The sequence below is a fragment of the Muscardinus avellanarius genome, assembly GCF_963383645.1.
Source record: "Muscardinus avellanarius genome assembly, chromosome: X".
In the NCBI taxonomy this organism is placed as follows: Eukaryota; Metazoa; Chordata; class Mammalia; order Rodentia; family Gliridae; genus Muscardinus; species Muscardinus avellanarius.
Window position 1 is genome coordinate 125,527,296 of NC_137792.1, and position 25,937 is coordinate 125,553,232.

Genomic DNA, 25,937 nt, shown 5'->3' on the forward strand with positions numbered 1-25,937 from the left:
TATCGTCATCAAAGAAAAAGAGGAGGTTTCTCACAAACGTGGTGAGTAAAGACAATGAACATTTATTGGTGCATTACAGTCTCACATCATAATGTCATTCAGAATGGTAGTGATGTACCTGCCCAAGCAGTTGATGGGCTTTTCCCTGGCTCCCTCCCCACTCTCCCTCCTTCTCTGTAGAAGATATTGAGATTGGCATTGATGTTCTCACATACACACATAATGTCAGTACAAGTATTTTCTTCATTCATTTTCCCTCTTCCTCACCCCTCAAAACCACTCCCTTGACTCTACTGAAGTTTTTCCTCCATTATCTACAGTCCCTCTGTTAGCCCAATTACTCCCCAGCTTCCAGGTATGAGAGAAAACATATGATCCTTCACTTTTTGTGACTGGCTCATCTCACTTATCGTAAGATTCTAGTGTGCTGCGGATCCATCCGTGTTCCTGCAAATGATATCATTTTGTTCTTAATTACCGTAGGCGCCTACTACTGAAAATGACACGAAAAAGAAAATAGAGTTGGGCATTGTGGGGCATGCCTATAATCCCAGTACTTGGGAGGCTGAAATAGGAGGATCATAGGCTTGAGGATAGCCTCAACAACTTAGTGAAATTATATTTCAAAATAAAATAAGGCTGGAAGAGGAGCTCAAAGGTAGAAATTCCCTGAGAGGAAGTTCAAACCCTGAGGACAATAAATAAATAAATAAATAAATAAATAAATCTCCTTCAATTTCTGATGAATTTCCTTCTGTGATAATTAAAAAGTGACTTATGGAAGCAAGGCAACCCATTTCAAAGTAGCCCTTGCCCATTAGGCTCTGAAAAGCTACTATTTCACCAAATTGGATGCAAGGGATATACCTGATAGGCCCTAAGACAACTACTCTCTTTTGTTGTTGCTGTTACTAGAGATTGAACCCAGGGCCACTCTACGTAAGAACTATAGCTTCAAGCCCCATTTTAGTTTTTATTTTTTTGTTTTGAAACAAGGTATTTCTAGGTCACTGACAGTCTCGCTAAGTTGCTGAGGCTGGCTTTGAAACTACAATCCTCAATCCTCCTCACTCAGCTCCCAAATCCTGAGATTACAAGCATGTGCCATCACACCTGGTCTATGCAGGCCCTTTCTATGACTTACATCTGAAATGCTGCACTATCATTTTTCCTCATCTATTATGTTTTAAATCCACATACATGAATGGCACTTGAATGTATGACTGACATACTGTATCTCTTCTCTTAAGAGACAGCTCCCAAATCCTGAGATCCGCTGTCTGGGAAAGAATGCGGGCTTTATTCATGAGAGAAAGATACAAAAGCAAGATAACTAAGAAGACAAAGAAGACCAGAAATGTTTTTTCTTTTATCCTGGATAATTTTCTCCAAGGACTCAGCAAAAGGTAGACTACTTTAGTGTTCTATATAAAACTGACCCCCCAAATAAAATACAAATATTTTTAAACATGTAACCTGTTTTAACAGCACCACGTTAAAAATTGCCTTGCAAATTCAAATTATGAAATATTTCCTTTTATGTATTTTTCAAGGCAAAATTATCCCTTCTTTTCCTTTGTTAAATGGTTTAGTCAGGATTATTTTATGTTGGTTTTTTCTTCACTAAGAAATCGAGAATAATGCTTACAAATCTAAAAAGGACACAGACTTAAGGAAACAGACAAAATGACCGTTTTACAACAAAATTAAAGAAATTTTCCTAGTCACATTTAAATGACCAAGTAGCTATATTTTTTATTCTTATCTTGTAAAGAACCTGAAGAAAGATATCTTTAATATTCATAATCAGAAAAAATTCATTATCTAAAACCCCACTTGCCTTTTCAACTCCTGTTATTACTAAATATGCGTTTTAAATGAATAAACTATAGACAATGTTTAAGTAATATTAAATATAATTTTGTTTATGATAATTCAGGATCACCATAATAAATTCTAAATGTACCTAATAGAATCAGACTTTTCACTCTTGCCATAATACTATATACTATGGATTATTTCTCTCTCTTCCCGACTAGAAGAAAATCTACTATGACTATGACTTTCCTCTATCATAAGGAAATCTGCCTATGAGCCAGGTTACTACAGCACACACCTATAATCCCAATACTTGAGAGGCTGAGACAGGAGTATCTCAGGTTTGAGGCCAGCATGTGAGAACTTCGTGAGACCCTCAGTATTTTAGCAAGACCTTGGTTCAATAAAAAAAAACCAGAAGGAAAGGAGGGAGGTAAGAACAGAGGAAAGGAAAAAGGCCTGCCTATAATGTTCTCTTCTCTTTCCTCATGTGCAGCTTCTTATATGCTAATGGATCTAGGAAACAGACAATGAAGCCTTTTTGTCATTTTAAAAGAAAGCAGAAGACTCTAAACAAGAGTCTGAAGAAATCAAAAATTCATAAAATGCTTGAGTATTACAGCATGTATAATGTCCGGTAAACCGAAAGCAGCCATAATCATTCTGTAAAGCATACTGCTAACCTATTTTGTCCAGTCTGAACATAATAATCCTGATTGAAATAATCAGCAAGGTCTAGATCCAGATACTTTTAGTTGTATTTGACAAAAGGCCCAATTTAAGTGCATTTAAGAAAGAGAAAGAAAGGCAAGAAATCTATTGCCTTTAATTACTGAAAAGCATGAAGGTGAGCTGGAATCTGGCAAAACTTGATCAGCTGACTAAAATGATATCACCTATACAAAATTACCTTCATCATTCTACCCCATATGCCGCAGTATTTTTGATACTCAAATTCGATTCTAAAATGCATCTATCAAATCCAGACCATTGCCTTATAGCTACAAAACTGATGTAGCCAGTGCAAGCCTCATAACCATAATCCATGCTATCAGAGGGAAGAGAAAGAATCCCTTCTGGAAGAAATTGCACTACTTAAAACCAATCTGAATCATCCTTCCGTGAACCAATCGCTATTGCCTGGAGGGTCACACATGCTGACTAGTCTCAATCAGAGTTTTGAGTGAGGTAGACATATACAAGTCACATGTCTTATAATGGATGGAGATAATATTTAAGTGATAAATGTACCAGTATTGGGAAGAGGCATCAAAATGTATTAATGTACCAGTATTGGGAAGTTAAGACTGAGTCGGCATCCATATTCCTTTGCTATGGGTGCATGCACGTAGTAAAAATAAGGGGGGAGGGGGATGGGGATTGAGCTTATGTTAATTGTTAATAAAATTGTAAAAACCAAAATGTATTTTCTATGTTTACCTTTGCCCCAACAGGTATCAGCCGAGGGTTTAGGCTGGTGCCGGGGCCAGCGGCCGGCATTGGAGCCTTCCGTGAGACAAGGCCGCTATTGAGGCCTCCGAGGCCGGAATCGGAGCCTGCCGAGGGGTTAGGTTGGTGCTGGGCCAGCGAGGCTGGAATCAGAGCCTGCTGCAAGGTAAGGCCGGTGCCGGGGTCTCAGAGGCTGAGATTGGAGCCTGCCAAGGGGTTAGGCCAGTGCCGGGCCAGCGGCCGGCATCAGAGCCTTCCATGAAGCAAGGCTGTTACTGAGGCCTCCGAGGCCTGGATTGGAGCCTGCCGAGGGGTTAGGCCGATGCCGGGGCCAGCGAGGCCAGCATCGGAGCCTGCCACGAGGCAAAGCCGATGCTGGGGCCTCCGAGGCTGGAATCAGAGCCTGCTGAAGGGTTAGGCCGGTGCCAGGGCCACTGGCCGGCATCGGAGCCTTCTGTGAGGCAAGGCCACTATTGAGGCCTCTGAGGCCGGGATCGGAGCCTGCCGTGGGGAAGGCCAGTGCTGGGGCCTCCGAGGCTGGGATCGGAGCCAGCTGAGGGGTTAGGCCAGTGTCAGGGACAGCGAGACCAGAATTGGGGCCTCCCATGAGGCAAGGCTGCTGCTTGAGCCAGCGAGGTCTGGATCAGACCACTGGATAGCCAGGCTACAAATGGGGCCATCAAGAGTGGGATCAGTATTTTCAATGCGGCATGCACAGAGAAATATCACAGAAAATTAAAACCAGATGCTTCGCCTAATCAGCAATATCTAGGAGGAAAGGGGCAACAGAAAGTGGTCGAGCTATAGAAAGGGCCCTATAGTGAAGCAATTAAGGTGACCAATCAGAGGGTATAGAATAGGGGAGGATGGAGCCTCTTTAAAAAGCAGGAGGTACATAAACAAATGTATCAAAGTTAATCGCCAAACAAGCATGGGATTGAGGGAGGGGGAGGGAATGAGATGGGGACTGGATGAGGGATAATTGGATGATGTGTGCTTGTATATCCTCTCAAGTCTTGTATTCCAATGTGATATATGATTACAATGCACCAATAAAAAATAAATTAAAAAAAAACAAAATAAAGAATTTAAAAAAATGTATTTCCTATGTTTACCTTTGGCCCAACAGGTGTCAGCAACTTAAGAGTAAGAGGGGGGAATGTACCAGTATCAAGAAGAGGCATCAAAATGTACTGTTACCACTATGGGGAAATATTTCCAATTTTTTCATATTTTTATTTGGAAACAGATCTCTTAAACCAACGTGGCTGGCTTTGAACCTATGCAATCCTCCTGTCTTCACCTCCCAAGTGCAGGGATTACAAGTGTGCGCCACCATGCCCGGCTGGAAATATTTCCAATTTTCAAAATATATCTTCAGTAGTAAAAACCAGGATCTTTATGGGCTGCAGATTTCCAGGCACCAAGGATAATTAGTGAGAGAACAGAAGAAGCCCAAAAGCCCAGGGTCTTTTTACACTTGTAAGGGAAGTAAACTTCCTCAAGGATGTGGGGGAATCCCAGATTCCTGATAAGGAACTTAACATAGTTTGGAGTGTAACTAAAGATTGGGGGTCTGTGCCAGAGACAGAGCTGGTTTATCAAAGACCTGCCCCCTGCCTTGGAGAAAGGGTGGATCTAGTCTGGTCAAATACTCTGTTATTTGGGAGGTTGAAAAAGGAGGATCATGGTTCATGGACAGCCTCAGCTACTTAGGAACTTTGCAACTCAATGAGACCCTGTTTCAAAATATGGAAAAAAAATACTGTGTCCAGGAATCTTCAGTGACTTCGTTTCCTGTTATCCCACTATGTCACTCTCTCTGTGACACAGTGCTTTACTCTAAGCTCTAGCTTTCTCTCTTTCTAACGGCACCATAACAGTTACAACCTGTATTTTTATCTTTGTAATAATAAATTTATTTAAGTTTTCAACAAGAGTTCGGACTAGTATATACGGGTTAGCAGTTACAGGAACAGTTTCTGGGAGCCTAACAGAGGTCCCTGCGAACAGTTCCCCCCAAAACCATATCAGTTACAAACCGTAACAATAAATAGAGAAGAAAGCAATATTTCCAACATGAATACAGAAACTTATTTGTGATTATATGTTTAAGAGGTTCTGAAGATAAACTATCAAAACTGGGACGGGCTGCATAAGTGATGTGCATATGTATGCCTCTACCATTTTGTACCTCGTTAAGATGTATGATTATAATGTACCAATAAAAAAGAAATATACAAAAGACTTTAAAAATTAATTCAGATTTGAATATGGTAGCCAAAAGAGGTTTATTTTTAGTGTAAAGAGTCATAAAATGCTAATAAGACTATTATATTAAGCAACAAAGAACATATTTTTATTTTAATGGTGCATTGTAGTTATATATCTTAATGGGATATAAGTAGAGGGATACATACACATCAAACATATCTTAAAAGCCAAAAAGTAGAAAGTTTCAAGTCTACATTGTAAAAAATAAAACTAGATTAAAATTGAGCTTCAGTATTTGGAGTAATAATGACTAGATTTATTCTCCCACTTAAAACAACTCTAAGAAAAATAACCAAATATACAAAACAGTGACTATCAAGACACTATTATCAGACAAAGAAAAAGAGCGATCCTTGAGAAATGAGGATAAAACTAGTTTTGATGTCTGTGACTTCCCTCATTTACTAGATTGAAACAATTCTGAACTGCAGCATGGAGCAGAGGAAAGACAGGTGAAATCTGGTCAACTCCATAATTTGAGGAAACAGAGATAAAGCTAGAGAAATCCAGGCAGCTTAAATTTTCAGAACATAGTACTGACGATGAGAGAGCTACACAGAGAGGACTCTCCAGAGATTCACACAAGGTATTCTTCAGTTATTCAGCTGATATGGTCAATGCATACATGCTTTAAAATGATACAAGAGAGCCAGGAATGGTAGTACATGCCTGTATCCCAGGACTTGGGAGGCTGAGACAGGAGAAATGCAAATTCAAGGCCAACCTCAGCAACTCAGCAAGACCCCCAGCAACTTACCAAGATCCTATTTCAAAATAGAAAAGAAAATAGGCAACTTACCCAAACCCCGCTTCAAATTATAAATAAAATAGGTTTGGAATAGGGGGTACAGTTCAAAGATGAATGCCCTTGTGTTCAACCCCCAGTAACACACACAGGGAAAAGACACCATTAGGAATTAAAATAAATAATTTGTGGTACTCATACAAGGATGAAAACCAGCCAGACAAGACAATGTCAAGATTCATGAGATAGTAGGGAAGAGTAATCAGAAGGGACTTCCTTCAGTTGTGTGGAATATTGGCAACAGACTGAACATTCGTCTTGCCTTGACTGATAAGTCTTTTAAAAGCAAGTCTCCAAAAGATGAAATTGTTTCCAAGTAACTTGACTACAATCCAGAACAAAATTTGAGAATATTTATAGGAAAACATATCCAGCATCCAAAAAGTTAAATTTCACAATATCTGATATCAAATCAAATACTTCCAGTCATATACATACAAGGTGCTAGTTAGATAGGCGGATTAAGCTCTGCTTTTCTATGGCACAAAAGAGTAGATGTAATCAACAATAATGTAGTGTGTGTGTGTGTGTGTGTGTGTGTGTGTGTGTGTGTGTGTCACTGTGAAGAGGTAGAAAGGAAGTAGGCAGACCCACTCTGGGAACCCCTCTCCGTTGGGGAGCTTCTCTCTCTCTTACAGGTCACATTAACTTTGAGAGAAGGTGGAGTGCAATTGAAGGCACTTGGCCTGGGCTACACTCAGGTAGTGACCTGAAGGCCTCTGCTGGACATCAAGGCTGACCAGAGCCCCTAGGTGTGACCTGCACTTCTTTTCTGGCATAGCGCGTGGACTTTGGGAGAAAACAGCTTGCAACTGAAGGTACTTGGCCCAGGCTACACTCGGGTAGGGACCTGAAGGCAGTTGCTGGACACCAGAGCCCAGAGAGCCCTAGAGGTGTTCTGCCACTTTCCCTATTCCTTTCTGGCATATCGTGTGGACTCTGGGAGAAAGCAGCTTGCAACTGAAGGCATTCAGCTTGGGATACCCTCAATCAAGTATTGTCCTGAAGGCAGCTGCTGGACTTCAGAGTTCCGACAGCTCCTTAGGGATGTTCGGCCACTTTTTCCTATCCCTGTTGCTTCCAATAAACCTTTTACTCCCCTTCCTGTGGTCTGCGGGTGTCATTCTTATGCTCACCGCAGACAAGAATCCGGTAAGGAGACATTGAATTTCTTCTCAAGAAACCCCGTTTCAACTGGGGACTGAACCCAAGGTTATTCTTTCTCTGAGCTGCACACCCACACCTTTTTACTTTGAAACAAGATCTTACAGAGTTGCAGAAGGGCACACTAAATTGCACTAAATTCACATTGAAAGTGTAACACTCCTGTCTCAGCCTCCCAAATACTGGGATTACAGGGTATGCGACATGTACTCACCATAAAGAAATGATAAAAGTTTAATGTGAGGTATATGCTAATTATCCTGATTTGATCATTACTTAATATATACATGAATCAAAACATCACAATGTACCTCATGTATATGTAGATATTAGATGTCAATAAATTAACTAAATATTACCAGACATGAAAAGAAACACTAAAATACAATCAGCAATGAAAAGAAAAACATATCCACAGAAACCAACCCAGAACTGAAATCAATGACAAAATTCATAGATAAGTACATTAAGATAGTTACTGTAACTGTATTCCGTATGTTCAAAAAATTAAGTTGAAACATAGAAAGTATTTGAAAAGATCCGTATTAAATTTTGAGTGAAAAAAACTGCAGTATTTGAGATAAAAATATACTAGATCTATTCATATTTGATTACGTACTCTTAAGAAAAACTCCGATTAAACTGCAATATTATAGCAATAAAAACTATCCAAAATGAACCATCGAGAGAAAAGAAAACAAAAATAACAATATACAGCGATCAGTTAACTGTGAACCAAAGCAGTCATAGATGTGTGTAACTGGAGTTGTTGAAGGAGGCGGAAGAAATAATGGCTTGGAGTTTTCCATATTTGATGAAAGCTATAATCCCATCGATGCAAGAATTTCAATGTACTACATATGTAAAAAACAGGACAAAAGCCTTAACAAGACATACTATAAACTATTGCTCAAATGCAGCGATAAGAAGAAAATCTTAAAAGTAGCCAGAGGAGAAAGACTGCTGCATACAGAAGAACAAAGATAAGGGTGACAGCCTATTTCTTGTCAGAAACAATGTCAAGTGAGAAGAGAGTAGAATAACATCTTTAAAATGCTAAAGGGGAAGAATCAATCTAAAATTCTCTGTTCCATAAATCCATCTTCAAAAACTGAAGACAAAAACACAGGCTATTTCAGACATATAAAAGTGGAAAGAATTCAGTAGCAGCAGACCACACAACAGGAAATGTTAAAGAAAATTCTTCGGGCAGAACAAAAATATATAACAAATGGCAACCTAAGTCTACACAATTGAAAGACATCATCAGGAACAGTGACTCATTACATAGATATTAAGGCTGTATTAAATCTGTTGAAGGGTGTTTTTTAGATCTCATTAGGGGTGTTTGGGGTTAAATATCTACCAAAGATAATAGGCTAAATTTAAATAATAATAGAGTAATAGGCATTTATAATATTTGTAAAACTAAAGTTCTCATTCTATAAGTTGAATGGTATATCACCTGAATCTTGACCAACATAGGTTAAAAATGCATACACTATAAATCCAAAACAGCCACTAAAATTATGAAACAAAAATTTTCTCTAATAAACAACCAAAGAAAGCAAACAAGATAAGCTATAAAAATTCAGTTAACCCAAAAGTAAACAAATGATTAAGCAAGTAAAAAAGCAAGATGGTAATTCTAAACCTATGTTAATACTAACATTAAATATAAAATTTCTCAATACAAAATTTCTAAATCTTTGTCCTTATGGCAGTACAAAGATTTTCAGATTGGATAAAAAAAGGCCCAACTTTATTCTTCCTACAAAAAAGACATTGTAAATATAAAAAATAAGCATACAAGAATGGGAGAAACGATGGCATGCAAATGCTCATCAAAAGAAAAATAGAGTATTTATATTATAAGTCAGTTTTAAAATAGTTACTAAAAAAGAAGCTTATATCATAATGTCAAAGGGATTTTTACTTAATATAAGAAAAAATAATTCCAAATAATTGTATAACTTATAAAAGGGTTCCAAAATACATGAAACAAAAAGTGATACAACTGAAACTGGACTATGGCTCTCCATTTATTTAATTTGTCATATTTTTCTCAATAAAGTTCTTGTTTTTTCAATAAAATTCTTGTTATGGTCTGACTCTGGGATGTCACCAAAGGTTCATGGGTTAAAGGCTTGGTCAATGAGCAGCCAATAAGAGTTGGGAACTTGGGACACGATTGGATCATGAGGGCTCTGATCTACTCATGGGATTCATTCATTGAGGGATTCATGATTTTCTGTGATGCTAGGAATAGAGCCCAGGTGCATTCTACCTATGAGCTACACCCTTAGCCCTATTTTTTATTTTGAAACAGAGAATCATGAAGTTGCAACAGGTCCTGCTAAGTTGCTGAGGCTAGCCAGAAACCTGGGATCCTTCTGTCTCCACCTTCTAATTACTAGGGTTACAGGTGAGTACCTGGCTGGCTTCATTATTTGAAGACATTGTTGGCCAGTGGTGGAAAGTGTAGAGGCCTAGTTGGATTAAGTGGATCACTGGCTGTATGGACATCAAGGGCATATCTTGTCCTCATTCCCTACCTGATGTCTCTGTCTCTCTCTGTCTGTCTGTCTCTCTCTCTCTCTCTCTCTCTCTCTCTCTCTCTCTCTCTCTCTGCAGGATGCCATGAAATGAGCTTTTTTTGTTGTTGTTGTTCCACCACACCCTTTCACCATGATACTGTCTCACCACAGGTCCATAAGAATGGAACCAGCTGTCTATGGGCTGAAATATCTGAAACCAACAACCCATATAAGTCTTTCTTCCTCCTTTAAGCTGTTTTTCTCAGGTAATCTGTCACAGTGTCAAAAAGCTGACTAACACAACTTACATTGTAGACTGCATAGTTATAACTGTAAAGATTACAGCTACATATTTTATATTTCCTTGTAAACTCTGAAAGGTAATTGGCGCGTCCCCCTGTCGCACAGAGACACGCAGAGATCCATAATCGATATTATGGATGTCTTTATTCGTGGGAGGTTGGCCTCCAACCCCCGCGTGCACGTGGGGGCTGGTGGGGGAGAGTGCGTCTCTCCGACTCTTTATTGGGCTCCCCTCTGAACTCTGATCTCGCTTCTTTCTGACCGGGAGGCGTGGTCCCCTCCCCGAATCACCGGGCTCCGCCTCCTAGCTTCCCGCCCTGCCCCTTTGTGGGGCGGGGGCAGCTCTAACCTTTCAAACTCCTCATCTCAAATCTTTCAAAATTTAGATTTTTACAACACTCCTTATTTAATGTTTCTAGTTATAGGTACTGACAATACCTATTTTGAATTTTTACTTCTCATCATGGTTAAACAGTCTCACAACAGGTACTTTTCATGCCAATAACTGTGTCATTATTCAGGAGGCAATGTATCCCTTCCAGTCAGAGTTCTTTTCAGGGCAAATATTTTCTTTATGTTTCTATGCTTGATCCTGTACTTTTTCTGACCCCACTAAATCAGGACAAGTATTTCCATAAAAGCCATTTCATTTAGGTGACCACACCACCTAACTATAGCTACAAGAGAAATTAAGTGTTGTTTAACCATTTCATGCACATTTTGAAACATGTAATATTTCATGATAAGACTTTTGATGGGTTACAGTACTTTACTAATTACTTCATTAGTTTTGGCTAACCTTCATATGCATTTGATTGCTCAAGAATTAACTTTAGAGCCTGGATGGAGCTCAGTGGTAGAGCAAGTGATTGTCCACCATGAGCAAAGTTTAGGGATTAATTTCTCGCAACACAAAACACAAAACACACACACACACACACACACACACACACACACACTGAGCTAATTTTGTCTTGTACCATTAACTAATTTACTTATTCAATGAGGGTTTATTGATCCTATGCTATTTATCCAGGCAGAGTTTTAGACTCTGATGAATAAAAAGTAAACAGTTTAAATTTCCCATTCTTGTCCTGAGCTAAGGATAAATATGCAATAGCCCGGACTCTTGCTGAAGATTTAAAGGAGTTTATTAAAAAGAAAGAAATATAGAAGATACTTAGAGTCCCATTCCACTCCTGAGTGGAATGGGGGGTTCAAATGAATTCACCAGTGCTCCCTGGATGCACAGTATTTTTTTAGCCAGCCTAACCAGGTCTGCAGCAGGTCCTTTGATATGTAGAGGTCCTGCCCTATCTCTAACCCAGGTATCCTGCTCTGTCTCCAGCCCAACCAGATCCACCCCCTCTGGGGCAGAGGGGCAGCTCTGTCTCTGGCCCAGACCCCCACACCTTTTGTTACACTCCAAAATGTGTTATGTTGCTTATCTGGAATCTGGGATTTCCTCACATCCTGGAGGAAGTTGGCCTCTCTTCAGATATGTAAAAAAGCCCTAGGCTTCTATTCTCTAGCCTTTTTCTTGATGCCCCTGGCTTCTTTTACTACCAAAGATATATTTTTAAAATTGGAAATATTTCCCAATACTGGTACATTAATACATTTTGAAGTCTCTTCCCAATACTGGTACATCAGGTGTGGTGGTGCACACTTGTAATCCCAACATTTGGTTGGCAGACAGCCTCAGTGACTTAGTGAGGCCCTTTGCAAATTAGTGAGACCCTGTTTCAAAATAAAGAATAAAAAGTAGGGCTGGGGGTGTAGCTCAGAGATTGCATGCCTCTGAGTTCCATTCCTAGACCTGAAAAAAAAATAAATAAATAAAAAGATAAAAATAAATAAAGTAGGGTAATAATAAGAGTTATTTTATAAAGTGTTAACAAGAAATATTTTTATAAATAATTGAGTATAGACTTGAATGTAATTAAAAACAAAATTCAATTAATGCTAGATGCTACCAAAATTGCACTGGTTTCCTTCTGTCTGCTGTATAGCAACACAAAATGGCAATGATTTTGGATTAGATCTATTTTCTTTTAACTTGTTTGTAACTGTTTTTTTTTTTTAATAGAAATACTCTGAAAAATCTGATGAAAGCTTTAGACCTACATGTATTGGTATGTGTGCAAATATTATTTGCAATTTCAGGGAGAACCATGAACTTTGTTTTTATTTTGAGCCTCTTTGAGCTCAAACATACTCAGTAAATTCATACTTGCTTATATTTAGCCAGAGAATCCAGGTATAACACATTGGAGCAAACTAAAGTATTGGGGAAATTACCTCCTCAGGTGACATACAGTAGGAAGTTTAAACTATCATTTATATCATTCCAGCAGAAGAGTATAAATGTGAGAATTAGGGATTGTGAATTATCTGATAAATGTTTTATTTCACTATGGCTTTGAAGACCCGAGCTTTTGTTTGTGATAGGATATCAAAAACCATGGATATCTAAAACTCAGGATATCATAAATCATGACATTTTCAGTATAGCATGGCCACTTTCCCCCAAAATTGTACAAAACACACTTATAGTGAAGCAATGTTAATAAGAATAAAAAAGTAATTTCAGAACTCTTAGAACTGGCAAATTTTTTCATGTAATGAATTATTGCAAAATGCTAACATAAAGAATGAGGGGAACCCAGGCCTGGTGGTGCACACTTATAATCCTAGCATTTGGAAGGCTGAGACAGGAGGACCTTGGCTTGTGGCCAGCCTCAGCTACTTAGTGAGGTCCTTTGTAATTCAGTGAGAAACTGTTTCAAAAACAAAAGAATACAAAATAGGGCTCTAAGGTACATTGCCCCTGGGTTCCATCCCCAGAACTGAAAAGAAAAAAAAAAAAAAAAAGTGAGGGGAAATCCAATTATCACCTCCATTTTTCTCTAAATTGTGAAGGCAGAAATCAAAACACAAATATGTTTCTCTCAGCTGCAGCAGCATTTTACTGTATTTTCATTCCCTACCTACCTCATATGTTTTATATGATCAAGTGAGAATATGTATAAGACACTATTTTGTAAACTGTACAGTGTCTTAAGAAGGCTGACTGTTATGAATTATGCTTAAAAGGAAATAAATATTCCTATACTTTGGAGCCAATTATATTTAAATACTAATCAGAGATTCTTAATTATGTGAATTGATCACTTAGCATTTTTTTTATAGAATTGCTTGAGATTCCTGCCATTAATCAAATCCACTAGAGCCTTCAAGAACACTGAGAATGAGGCTTACTTTCCAGGCTGCCATTGGCTGTATCTAGCCAATGACTGCTGTGTTTTATGTACGCATGTGCAACTGAAATGGATATAAAAGTCTTCATAGCAATACTAACACTGATGGTGAACACCCATGCAGGATTTGCAATATGTCAGATACCATTCTAAGAACTCATGTCATGCACCATACCAAGAGAAATCGAGGCACAGTTTACCACTTCCTCTGTGAAGTTCTGGGTGTGGTCTGTTGGAATGTACAACTTCTGTTGCTAAACAATTTGGTTTTAAATGGATGGACTTGGAGAACATTATGTTAAGTGAGATTAGCCAGTCACATTGAATGTGGAAAACTGTTCTAAGTCTAAAAAATATTGGCTTAAGGAGTTATAGTGTTTTGCTTGCTTTGGCAGAAGACTCCATCTCTTGAAGGAACTGAAGACAGTCACCTTCAATGCCTGCTTGCTATTTAAGCTATTTACTTTGGTTTTGCTATACCTTTTGCTTGCTTTGCTTAAGAGAAGAAGACCTCCCCCAGGAGGGAACTAATGACAATAACATCTACTACTATTGCAAAAACTTCCAGATAACAAGTTATCTTCTAAAACATTTCTAAGCCAATGCTCTACTCCTCACTAGAGAAAATTAATGATTTGATGACCCAGCCTTAATTCTGTAAACCTGTAATATAAAGAACATTCATTTCATCCTGTTGTCCTGTGCCCTGCTGGTAGAGAGCCCAGCAGAAAGTACTGAAGGGCCGGACATTTTCTCTAGTCTATGGAAGCTAGTAAACGTCAGGGATTTCAGACAATGGGGGAGAAAATCCAGTGGGGCCAAGGAAGTGGTCTAGGAAAGCGTGGGGAGAGAGGGAGGATTAATTAAAGAATCATTTCCATTGACGGTATGTACACATGTGAGAACACCAATATCAATCCCAATACCACGTATTAGAAAGAAGGGATGGGGAGGTAGGCTGAAAGCCCACCAAATGCGTGAATGTGTGTCACTATCACTGTCAACTACATTATGATGTGAGACTATAACACATCAATAAAGACACTTAAAAAGGAAGAAAAAATGAGATGTCATTTAAATAAAAGTATTGGTGAGTTAATGATATTTTTTTTTCTAAATACATAAAAAATGGCTTGCCTCTGGGCCTATTTTTAGCACTACATCTTCTCACCGCAAAAGTAGGCTGCAGGAATCTATGAAAGCAATGTCAAGACCTTTCACAAAAGACAACACTTAATCGGCTCTAAATCTAAAAGTATGGCACAAGTAATTGTCTCAGATATAATGTTTTTCCTAGAAGATTTTTTAAAAATTCTATCACGGAAAAAATTAAGCACGCATTTTTAAACAGAAGTACTGTCCTATAAGCTGGTTTGAGCGAAATAGCTTCAGCACACAGGCCCAATAGGAGAAATTAGTGGTAATGCATTATGATCTGGATTTTACATTCATTTTTGGGACTGTTCACAATGAAGATGAAAAATGAAAAGCTGACAGGAGAGGTAAGGTTATATAATTATAAAACATTCACTTGGTTGAGTTAGGGTTAGTCTGAATTAGAAAACACAGTGTGATTTCTTCAATTTCTTGTTAAATACTCAAACTAGAAGACACATACTGAAATCCCATAAAAATCATTTTCTTCTCTTTTTTCTGCAGCACTGGGGATCAATCAGACCGAAAGGCATTCTACTTTTGAGCTACACCCCCAGCTCATTTTGATTTCTTATTTGGAAACAGGGTTTCTCTAGGTTGCTGACAGTCACTCATTTCCTGCCTCAGCCCCAACCCCAGCCTCTGAGTTCACTATTAACCCAGGCTGGAATTTATCTGATTTGTTTGTTTGTTTTTATTTATTTTGGTGGTACTGGTGTTCATGGAAGCCATTCTATCTCTGGGCTATACTCCCAGAACTATTTTATACTTTTTTATTTGGAAACAGGATCTCAGTGAGGCTGGCTCCTAACCAGTGCAATCCTCCTGTCTCCGCCTCCCAAGCTATGGGGCTTATCTGATTTTTTAAAATCACTGATAGATTAGATGAGATCAGGGAGGTGAAGGGCCATTCATGTCACATCATAACAAGAATATATCCTATCACCAGGAGTGTCGGCTGAGGATGATAGCCTTGCCTACCTGCTGAGATGGGTAGTAACTAATCAGGATTGGCCACATCAAGGTACTCCTGCCCCTGTCCATACTCCCCCAGAATCTTCTTTGGGAGGAAGTGAGTGTACACAGGAAACACTTAAGGAATGTGGAGTTATGCTCCACTTTCCTGATGAGGGAGTATCTGCATGAATCATTTGAAATAATTCCTCAGGGGAGATTTGTCTTTTTTCTCCAATTATTTCTTTATTTGATTATTTATATATGCTAATAAGGCCCCATGCATATTAATTTTATCCTGTGGGTTACACTTAAATAATACAATATTTATTGTCTTATTCAACTTGTTCCAGCCTTGCTATTGGGAACACTGTCAGTTGGCTCATTTATCCTTTTGACATGCCCCACATACGTCACTGTGGGGTTTTCTTGATCATTTTCTTGCGTTCTGGCAGTAGGAGATGCTCCACGTTCATCCAATATACTTTCTACTCCAATTCTAAATGCCATCTTTTTTTTAAAAAAAAAAAAGCCTTGTTTTTTACTAAAGGGAAGTTATATTAGAAATCAAGATCAGGGTGCTAGCTAGCTATACTCATTACTACTGGAGTTTCATTGCTTCTCGACCCTCTTTGCTCTCAGAGCAAAAAAAAATACGCATGCATTTACTAACACATGTATTTACAAGCATTTATAAATATGATCAACTTTACATTATTTCAACTTAATGGCATGGGTTACAAATAGAAATGAAGACTAAATAAACCATTTTAAAATATTCTTCAGTTCAAAGCTTTCTTAGAATTAGTCTCCCACTATTATAAGATACTAGATTTTACTATGTCATGCATCATAACTGAAGAGTCAATACTATAAAGCAATTAACCTCTAGTATATGAGTGGCAGTAGTCATAAGGCCTTTAATCAATATGCAGCAGCAGCACATGCACTCAGTTTTCTTTCTGTCTGATAGGCATCATTAAACCTGTAATGTCCTGATCCTTACAACCTGCTATGATCAGTTACATCTTGCCTATCATCACATGACGTATGGTCCTCTTCACAATGTCCACAGGCATTATACAACAACATGAACACATGTGCAGAGGAAGAAAGAAAAAGGGAGATGACTCAGGCCAACACTTATGTGTATTTACTATGGCAAGTCACTATGGGGGACAAAAAAACGAACCCTCAGTTCTCTTTATTAGCATACGCATTATCATTTGGGAAAATGTAAATCACTGTAACATGGAATATACTTAATATCAGGAGAAGTAAACATGAACTATGTTCAGCATTCAAAAGAAGTGGTTACATTTGCTTGACAAATATCAGGAGTGGTTTATGGCACAAAGGTAAAAGTGCGCATTTGAGAAGGCAAGCTAGGTTTATCGTCAATAGCACTTCTTCAACCCATGATTTGCTGCCTTTGTGAGTTTTGACTAACAATCGAACCACTAATTCATATATCTTCAATTAATTAAATAAGACCTCTATTCTAAACTGTATATTCAAAGTAAATCTGATGAGCTACAATATTATCAGAGTTGTATTATTATCAGCCAGAGCAAGAATGTAAATGGGAACAGAATATGAAAGGCCAAAATGACAATAGTTACCATTTCTAGTACAAACCAAAGAGTCAGAAGTGGACAGTGGAGGGAAGCAGGACTGTGGAGTCAGGCACACTTGAATTTGAAATATATCTCTGTTCCCTTGTTACATACTCAACCTTGGAAAAGTTACTTCATGTTCTTAAGACTCTTTTTCTTTATCTGTAAAATGGCACCTAACTCAAAGGATGTTTTGAAGAGATGAGATAAAATAGATAAGACATTTGGGGCATAGGAAGTAATACATTTTCTTATACTTTGCTCTTTTAATAAATTAGAAAATAGGTCCAAAATAGGAACACAGGAACTGAGGCTACAACCCAGGCCTCCAGTATCCATTTTTCTAGAGTTTTAAGATCTCCTATAATTATTTCTACAATAGAAGTATACATTTTTTCAAGCTAGGGAATCATTCTCAATGATTCTTAAACCTCAGGATACAAAACAAATCACTTAGGAGCTTGCCAAAGGCCCATTTCTCAATTGCACTCCTACAAAATCTGTTATGCAGACCTGAGGATGGGCTCCAGAGTCTAAATTTTTAACATGTATGTATATAATCCACATGTTAAAGTATGGTCACCAGACCATACTTTTAGCCCTCTTAACACAAGTTTGTGAGCCCAAGTTGAAGTTTCTTGGATGGCAATAAATTAGATATGACTGTAGTAAACACCAGATCTTGAATGGCCTGCGAAGGATAAAACAAAATCAAACAAGCTTCATGTGCAGGAATGAAAGCAGCCTTAGGACTGATGTTTGGTAAGAAGGGAATATGAAGAGACTGCCAAACAAACAAATAAACACACATGTGCTTCAAAGAAGAAAGTGGTAATACCATGGAAGAGACTTTCTTTTCCCAGAGAGAGATAACAGGATACAAATTAGTTGACTACATACATTTGGGAAAAGATGATATAATTGGGTCTTTTGGTGAGGAAGAATAATGATAGAAGAGGTGCAAAAAGCCAGGAGGTATCAAAAGAAAGATGATAAGTTATACTAAATGACTTAGGATTCATTAAAAAATTTCTCTGGAATTTACATCCTTTTTCCAAGTAATTCTGAAATCTTAGGATGCAAGCCAATTAATCATATGAGGTGTAGTATTTCATTGCCCCCTAAGATTCCGATTCAGTAGTTATTTGGTCAGTATTGCTAAATTCATCCACGGCCAAAGTATATTCCAAATAAATAAAAAAGAACCTATAAAGGTTCTCATGTTTCATTTGTGGTCACTGACAGCTCTTCAATGGTCTCTACTATTTTAGGATATGTAATTCATCTTCAGAATCATTACCAGCAGGGTCCTTTTTATGTGTGGTATGGTGAAATCTAACATTTTCTTTTACCTCATGCTGAGTGGTATTAACTTCCGGTATACTGAACTGGTTTTTGTTGTTGCTGCTGTAGTTTTTCACAATGGCCTAACTCTGAACCATCGCAAGCTGTTCATTTAACCTAAATGTCAAATTAGACTATCTGATGATACATTGCCAGCACATTTCTTGCTCATGTGTTGTCTGATTGGGTGGTTTCAGAGCAGCAAAGTATTCAATTTGTGTTCACGTCTAGTAATCCACTTACCACTTTTCTGGGCAATTCATTCTGGAAGATTTTTGGCTTGAATCTTCCCAACATATATGAGCTGCTCATCTCAACAGCTTTGGCTATTCCTCAAATCTTTTCTTATCAGTTTGTTCTATTTCTCAAAGCCAAAACCATCTTTCTGGGGACCACCATCATATTTCACAACTGCTATTGTTCATTTATTTAGTGTGTTAACCTTACAATTTATTATCTGGTATACTAGCCAATTTCAAAGCTTTCCTCCTCCTCTAAATTTTAAGAATGATTTGAGAAAATTGATTTAATTCTTCAAGTGTTTAGTAGAATACTCCAATGAAACTATTTCACGGCTTTCCTTTTTGGGATGATCTGGGTTGATGATTCACTGTCTCCCTTATTTGTCTATTCAGAGTTTTTAATTTTCATGATTCAGCCTTGGTATATTGTACGTTTCCAGGAAGCTGTCAATTATATTCAAACTTTCTATTTTGTTGACATAAAACTGTTCATAGTGCTTCCTTGTCATCCATTTTAAAAATATCTGTAAAATCATGATTTTTCTTTTTTTAATTGTGCATTGTAGTCATACATCATAATAAGGTAGAAGATGATAGAGGCATACATGCACACATCACTAGTTTAGCTCTCTCGAACAATTCCCACTTCATTCCCTCCGCCCTCCCTCCTTCTCATGTTTGGGTTTTAATTGACTTTGATATGTTTGTGAATGTGCATTAAGTACATTAGGGAATTTTCCTCTTTCCCCTTCCATCCCATTCAGTCACTCCTCCAATAGAGGAGTAATATCTAGAATATACAAAACCTCACCACAAAAAAAAAAAATTACCCAATAAAAATGGGCAACTATAAAATCATTTAATATCTGGTTTTAGTTACATAAATCTCCCCCTCTTAGGCTATATAGCTAAAGGTTCATCAATTTTGTTGGTCATTTGAGAATTCAACTCTTATTTCTCTTATATTTTTACATTTTCCATTTTATGTATGTCCATTATAATTTTTTTTTTTTTTTTTTTTTTTTTTTTGGTGGTACTGGGGTGGAACTCAGAAGCTTTCTACCTCCAGGCTATACTATTTTATACTTTATTTGGAAACGGGGTCTCACTAAGTTGCTGAGAGCCTCACTAAGTAGCTGAGGCGGGCTTCAAGCCTGTGTGATCCTCCTGTCTCAGCCTCCCAAGCGTGGGGATTACAAGCGTGCGCCACCACGCCGGGCTCCATTATAATCTTTATTTCCTTCTTTCTACAAACTTTGGTTTCATTCTTTTTCTACGTCCTTGAATAATTAATTGATGTGAGACTTCTCATTTCATGTACATGATTACAGGTATAAATTTTCATACGGTACTGGGGTTACTACCTTTCAATTATTTCTGGTATACTGTGTTTTTATTTCTATTAGTCTCAAATCTGCTATATTTTCTTTTTTTGTGTGGTTCTGGGTATTGAACTCAGAGACATTACATCTTCAAGCTACACTCTCAAATTGATTTTTATTTTTGTTTGGAAACAGGGTCTCACTAAGTTGCTGAGAACTTTGCTAAGTCGTTGAGGCTCCTTCAAACCCAAGATCCTCCTTCCTCATTTCCCATTTACTGGAACCACAAGTAAGTGCCACCGTATCCAGTTATATTTTATAATTTCTATCATGATCTTTTTCATTTGACCAATTGGTCAAATTGGTTGAGAGTATGCTGTTTAATTTCTGCATATTTTTGAATTTTCAAGTTTTCCTCTAGGTTCATTATACTGTGGTAAATAAATATTCTGTATTGTTTCAATATATATAACTTTTTCCCTTAAGTTAGGATGACTTTACTTTCCAATCTCTAACAGAGTATTTTGTAACCTTATTAAAACTTGATTTTTGGCTAAACATATGCTCTATCCAGCAGAATATTCCATATGCACTCAAGACAATGTATGCTCTGATGTTGTAGAGTACAGTTTTACTTGTTTTAGATCCAATTTTGCTTATAGTGCTGTTCAGGGATTTCCTTATTGATATTTTGTTTGTTCTGTTACTCAAAATGGGCAAGTAACTAAATAGACACTTCATAAAGAATGAAAAATGGCCAATAAATGCATGCAAAAAATGTTTAACACCATTAACAATCAGAGAGGTGCAAATCAAAACTACCTCGAGATTTCACCTAACCCCAATTATAATGGCCATTATTAAAAACCCAATAGTAAATGCTGTCGAGAAAGTAGAGAAATAGGAACTCTGATACACTGTTGATGGGATTGCAAATCAGTGCAACCCTTTTGGAAATCAGTGTAAAGGGTCCCCAGAAAAATGAGGATGAACCTATCATATGACCCAGTTTTACCACTCATGGGTATCTACCCAAAAGAAATGAAACCAGACTAACAGAGCAATGCATGCGTATCTATGTTTATAGCCACACAATTCACAATTGCCAAATACGAAACCAGTCATGACGTTCATCGGCAGATGAATTCTACTCATCCATCAAGAAGAATAAAATTATGCCATTTTCAGACATGGATCGAAATGGAGAATATTATGCAAAGTGAGATTAGTCGGTCACAAAATGTGAAAGGTCTGATGTTCTCATAAGTGGAAGCTAGTGAGAAATTGAGACGCAAGAAAAACTCCAGATGAAGGAGTAGAAACCTTAGCAGAGTGAAGGAGGGGACATAACTGAAGGAGGTGGGAAGGGAGAGGAAGGCTTGAAGAGAAAAACACCTGAGTGGACAGGATGTCCATACAGAACCTCATCAAAGCATAGGAAGGCGGGTGGGAACTGGGGGTTGTGCAACAAGTACCGTGTGTGAACGTGTCTATCACCCTAAAGTGCATCAAGATATATGATTACACTGTGCCAATGAAAGAAGAAAATAGGATGCTACAGTTTCCAAATATTATTGTAGAGCTGTAGATTTCTCTCAAACCTGTCGACAACTATTTTATATATTTTGAAACTCAACTATTTTATATATTTTGAAACTCTAATATTTACTCACAACATGCTTCCTATCCTTTTGACCTATGTTTGTTCATAAAGTGAGTCTTTTATAGACTGCATACATATGTTTTCTAGGTCATCCTTTCACAGATATCCTGATAGTTTGTTATAATTATCTTGTATATATTTGCCTTTTGTTGTAATACTGTGGATAAAACCCAGAGATATTATACCTTTGAATTATACCCCAACACTTTTTAAAATTTTTTTGTTTAGAATCATGGTCTCCCAAGGTTGCTGTGAGTCTTACTAAGTCTGCTAAGGCTGTCCACAAACCTGAGATCCTCCTATCTCTGCCTCCCAAAGTACTGGGATTATGGGTGTACACCACCAAAGCCAGTACCATTTATATCTTTTCTATGACTTTGATGGCAAAAGCCCACCAAGTGTTGGACACATTTTTTTCCACTATAACTAGGAAATACATTATGATGTGAAACTATAATGTGCCAACAAAAGAATACAAAAATACCCAATGAAGAAAATTCTAGATATGCATTCAAATATGATAGATATCAGAAACCATATTCTAAAAAGAAATGCAAATATATCATTCTGTCCATTTTGTAATATAAAAATCTGAGAAAAATCAAATGTACTCCATAAACATCTATATGCCCCTTTTTATAAGCACTAGGAATAGTATGAATAGTATAAAATTAAATGGTATAAAAACAGCATGAGTTTCAATGTAGAGCTCATCTACATTTAACTTCAAGCATGACCTTGGATAAATTATCCTGTATCTTAAGATGGTTTGGTTCATCAATCAATGGTGGCTTTTTCCCCCCTGACTTTGGATTCAAACTGAAATACTGGCTCTTCCTGGGTCTTGAGCGTATTGACCTTTGGACTAGAACAGTATCATCAGCATTCCTGTTTGCCAGGGTTGTAGACCCAGACTGTAATATACAACGAGGCTCTCTGCATCGTCCACTCACTCTGAAGATCTTGAGACTTCTCAACCTCCATTATTTTATGAGGCAATTTCTTATGACTGATGAATGAGTCAATCAATCTCAATCTCTCTCTCTTTTCTCCTCCTCCTCCTCACCTCTGCCCTCCCTCTTCTTTTTTCTCCCCTCCCTCCTCTCTCTCCTACCTCCCTCCCCCACATATATAGATAGATGATATGTAGATACGTATGTAGGAAGGCAGGGAGATATATGTGTATGCACATCCTGTAGGTTCTATTTCCATGAGAATATGATTAATATAACGGTAGTTGATGTACACAGAACACTTATATTTTAAATACTGACAAGGATAGATATGGGAAGCTTATAGTTAAGTGCCCCATCACAGGTCCCCTCCATCATTCTTGGTCATCATGCCTTGAATAAGTTTAAAGTAAGGAAAAAAAAACAGCTTTAGAAGTACATGAGACAAACAAACAAAAAAATGTCTTGACTAATGTTAAAGGAAGGAAATGAGGCAGAAATGTACTTTCCTTGTGACCTGAAATACTGATTGAAACTAACAATTATACAGGCTCAGAAAGAGAACAGAGGAAATAACGAAAATAAAGAAAGAAAAATGGGACTTTAAACATCTGCCAACTCAAGGCACTTTACCTGAAAAATAGAAAGGAAAGAAAACAGCAAAAAGCAGAAATCAATGCACACGATGTTTATTTTTAAAGGATGCGGTGAAAAGGAACCTTCTGTAACCAGTAAGGCTTTGGGGGGGGGGGATTAAAATACCTTTAAACTTGACCCAATACACGTAGTCCTTGGGCTTGATTATATAAATGAGCAAAGAAATCAGTCATTAGCATGTACTATATTCCTTCCTCGGTCAGATGTTTAAAGAGTAGAAAATATTTCACCCTTAACTGAAAATTAAGATGAGAAATGAAAAAGAAGTAGGAGCAAGAAAAGTAAATAAAACAGCATATGGGAAGGCATTATGCAATGTTGCAAAACAGACTGTCTCTGTACCCTGGACATTTCCTATTCAAATCAAGAAGATGGGCTACATCTGTTTTTTTAACATTCCATCGCTATTTTCAATAGATTAGCCAAATTCCTTTTTTACTGTTTTAACTCAAAAACCCAAGCTGGAGAATGAGATGGGATTTGGTCACACCCAGTGACAAGTCCACAAGGATTTCCTCTTTCTTCTTTTTCAGCTTGGGTGATGTCTGGCAAGTAAGTAATTAAGCAGCAATGCATGGATTATGTCATTATTTTTACATAAAGAGAGGGAAAATGATAGTTCCCCATGTTTTTCTTCATTAGTGTGTGCTTGTCAAAAGTAATTTAATGAAATTTATTTAAGGGAGAAATGGTAAATCTATAATTCAGTGTGTCAGGATCTAGCAAATCACCCCATGAATGAAGATAAAAAGAACAGACAACCCCAAATTGGATCTTTTCAAATCAGTAAATTTTTATCTACACTTTCATTTACTACTGTATTAATTTTTAATTTCCATTGCACTTTGGCCATAATTATTGCTCTTAAATCTTATTTTCCATCCGAGTTTCCATTTCTTCCTATGAAATAGATAGCTAGTATGCTTATGCCCTGTCAAATTGTATAGACACAAAAGGTTACAACAAAGAGTTTTTGCAGATAACTCAACAAGCAGAAAAATACTGGAAAGTTGCTTACAGATCATATAGTTGAACCATTTAATTTTTTTTATTGGTGCATTGTAGTCATACATCTTAATGGGACAAAGGACTTGTGAAAACATATGCACACATCACCCAATTAGCCCTTACCTGATCCTTACCCCTCCTTCCCATGCTTGGCTTAGTGACTGACTTTGATATGTTTGTTTAAGCCAAGATGTTCATCAAGAGATGAATAGATTACAAAACTGTACACAATGGAATTTTACTCAGCCATAAAGAAAAGCACAGTTACATCATTTACAGGGAAATGGATGGAACTGGAGGACAGGATGCTAAGTGAGATTAGTCAGTCACAAAAAACAAGAAATCAGAAGCTTTCCCTAATATGCGAAAGCTAAGGAAAAATGGGTAACAGGAGGAACCTTAGATGAAGAAGGAGAGCCTATAGAGGAGCAAATAAGGTGACCTAACTGAGGGAATGGGACAGGGGACCTCTAAAGCAAAGGATGTACATAAAGGAACAATTTCATTTTAGGGGTGGGCAAAATGAGGTCTAATGATAAATGACTTTTCTAATTCATCTAACATATTATTGAAACAGCTGATCTGAGGTCTTATTAAATTTGACTTAACTCACCCTTCATCTGTATCTAGCCTTTTTAGTTAAAGATCAGTTTTTTCTCAAAAATTTGTTAACCAAACTTAGGAACTAAGCATAGATGCCATTTACAATTGTGCTTTCTCAATAAAAACTTTTGAACTAGACAGGGACTTTTTGAACTGTTAAGCAGAAAATATGCCCAATCTTTCCCTCTTTTTAAATTTTTTAAATTGATGGCATAATATTTGAAAATAAACCTTGAAATATGATGCACATAAATATACAAACTGTATTCTAGCCCACTACCCATAGGTATTCCATATATTTTTTCTTTCCTCTACCAATTTTTATCTAGTGTACCCCTGTTGACTGAACCAGCTGGCAACAATAAATGAATACCTTATTCAAGGGGCTAGTTTCTGGAGGAACTCAAAAAGTGAAAGAATATAATTTTTTTAAAAGAGCACTTTCCTATATTGTAAGCAACTGAAACACAAAAAATATCCTGAAGTCATAAAATCTGAATCACTATGTCTCACTAAATCAGCCAGGCAGGCATGACCTCAAGATCTCTGGGCTCTTGACTATATAGTTCAAGATAGTTATCTGTGATGACATTACCAGGTATCTTGGTCCTTACAGTATGAGTTTCCAGTTCATTCATATCTTCAGAGACAACCACTATACATTAAACTATAAGATACCCTAGTAGGCACATATTATATTTTTACTTCTACAAGATCTTTACCACCACAGTATCCAGTACACTTAATATTGCTCTTTTATGGACCAAATTGACAAAATATCACCATGATACTAAGCACTTATGTCTTTAA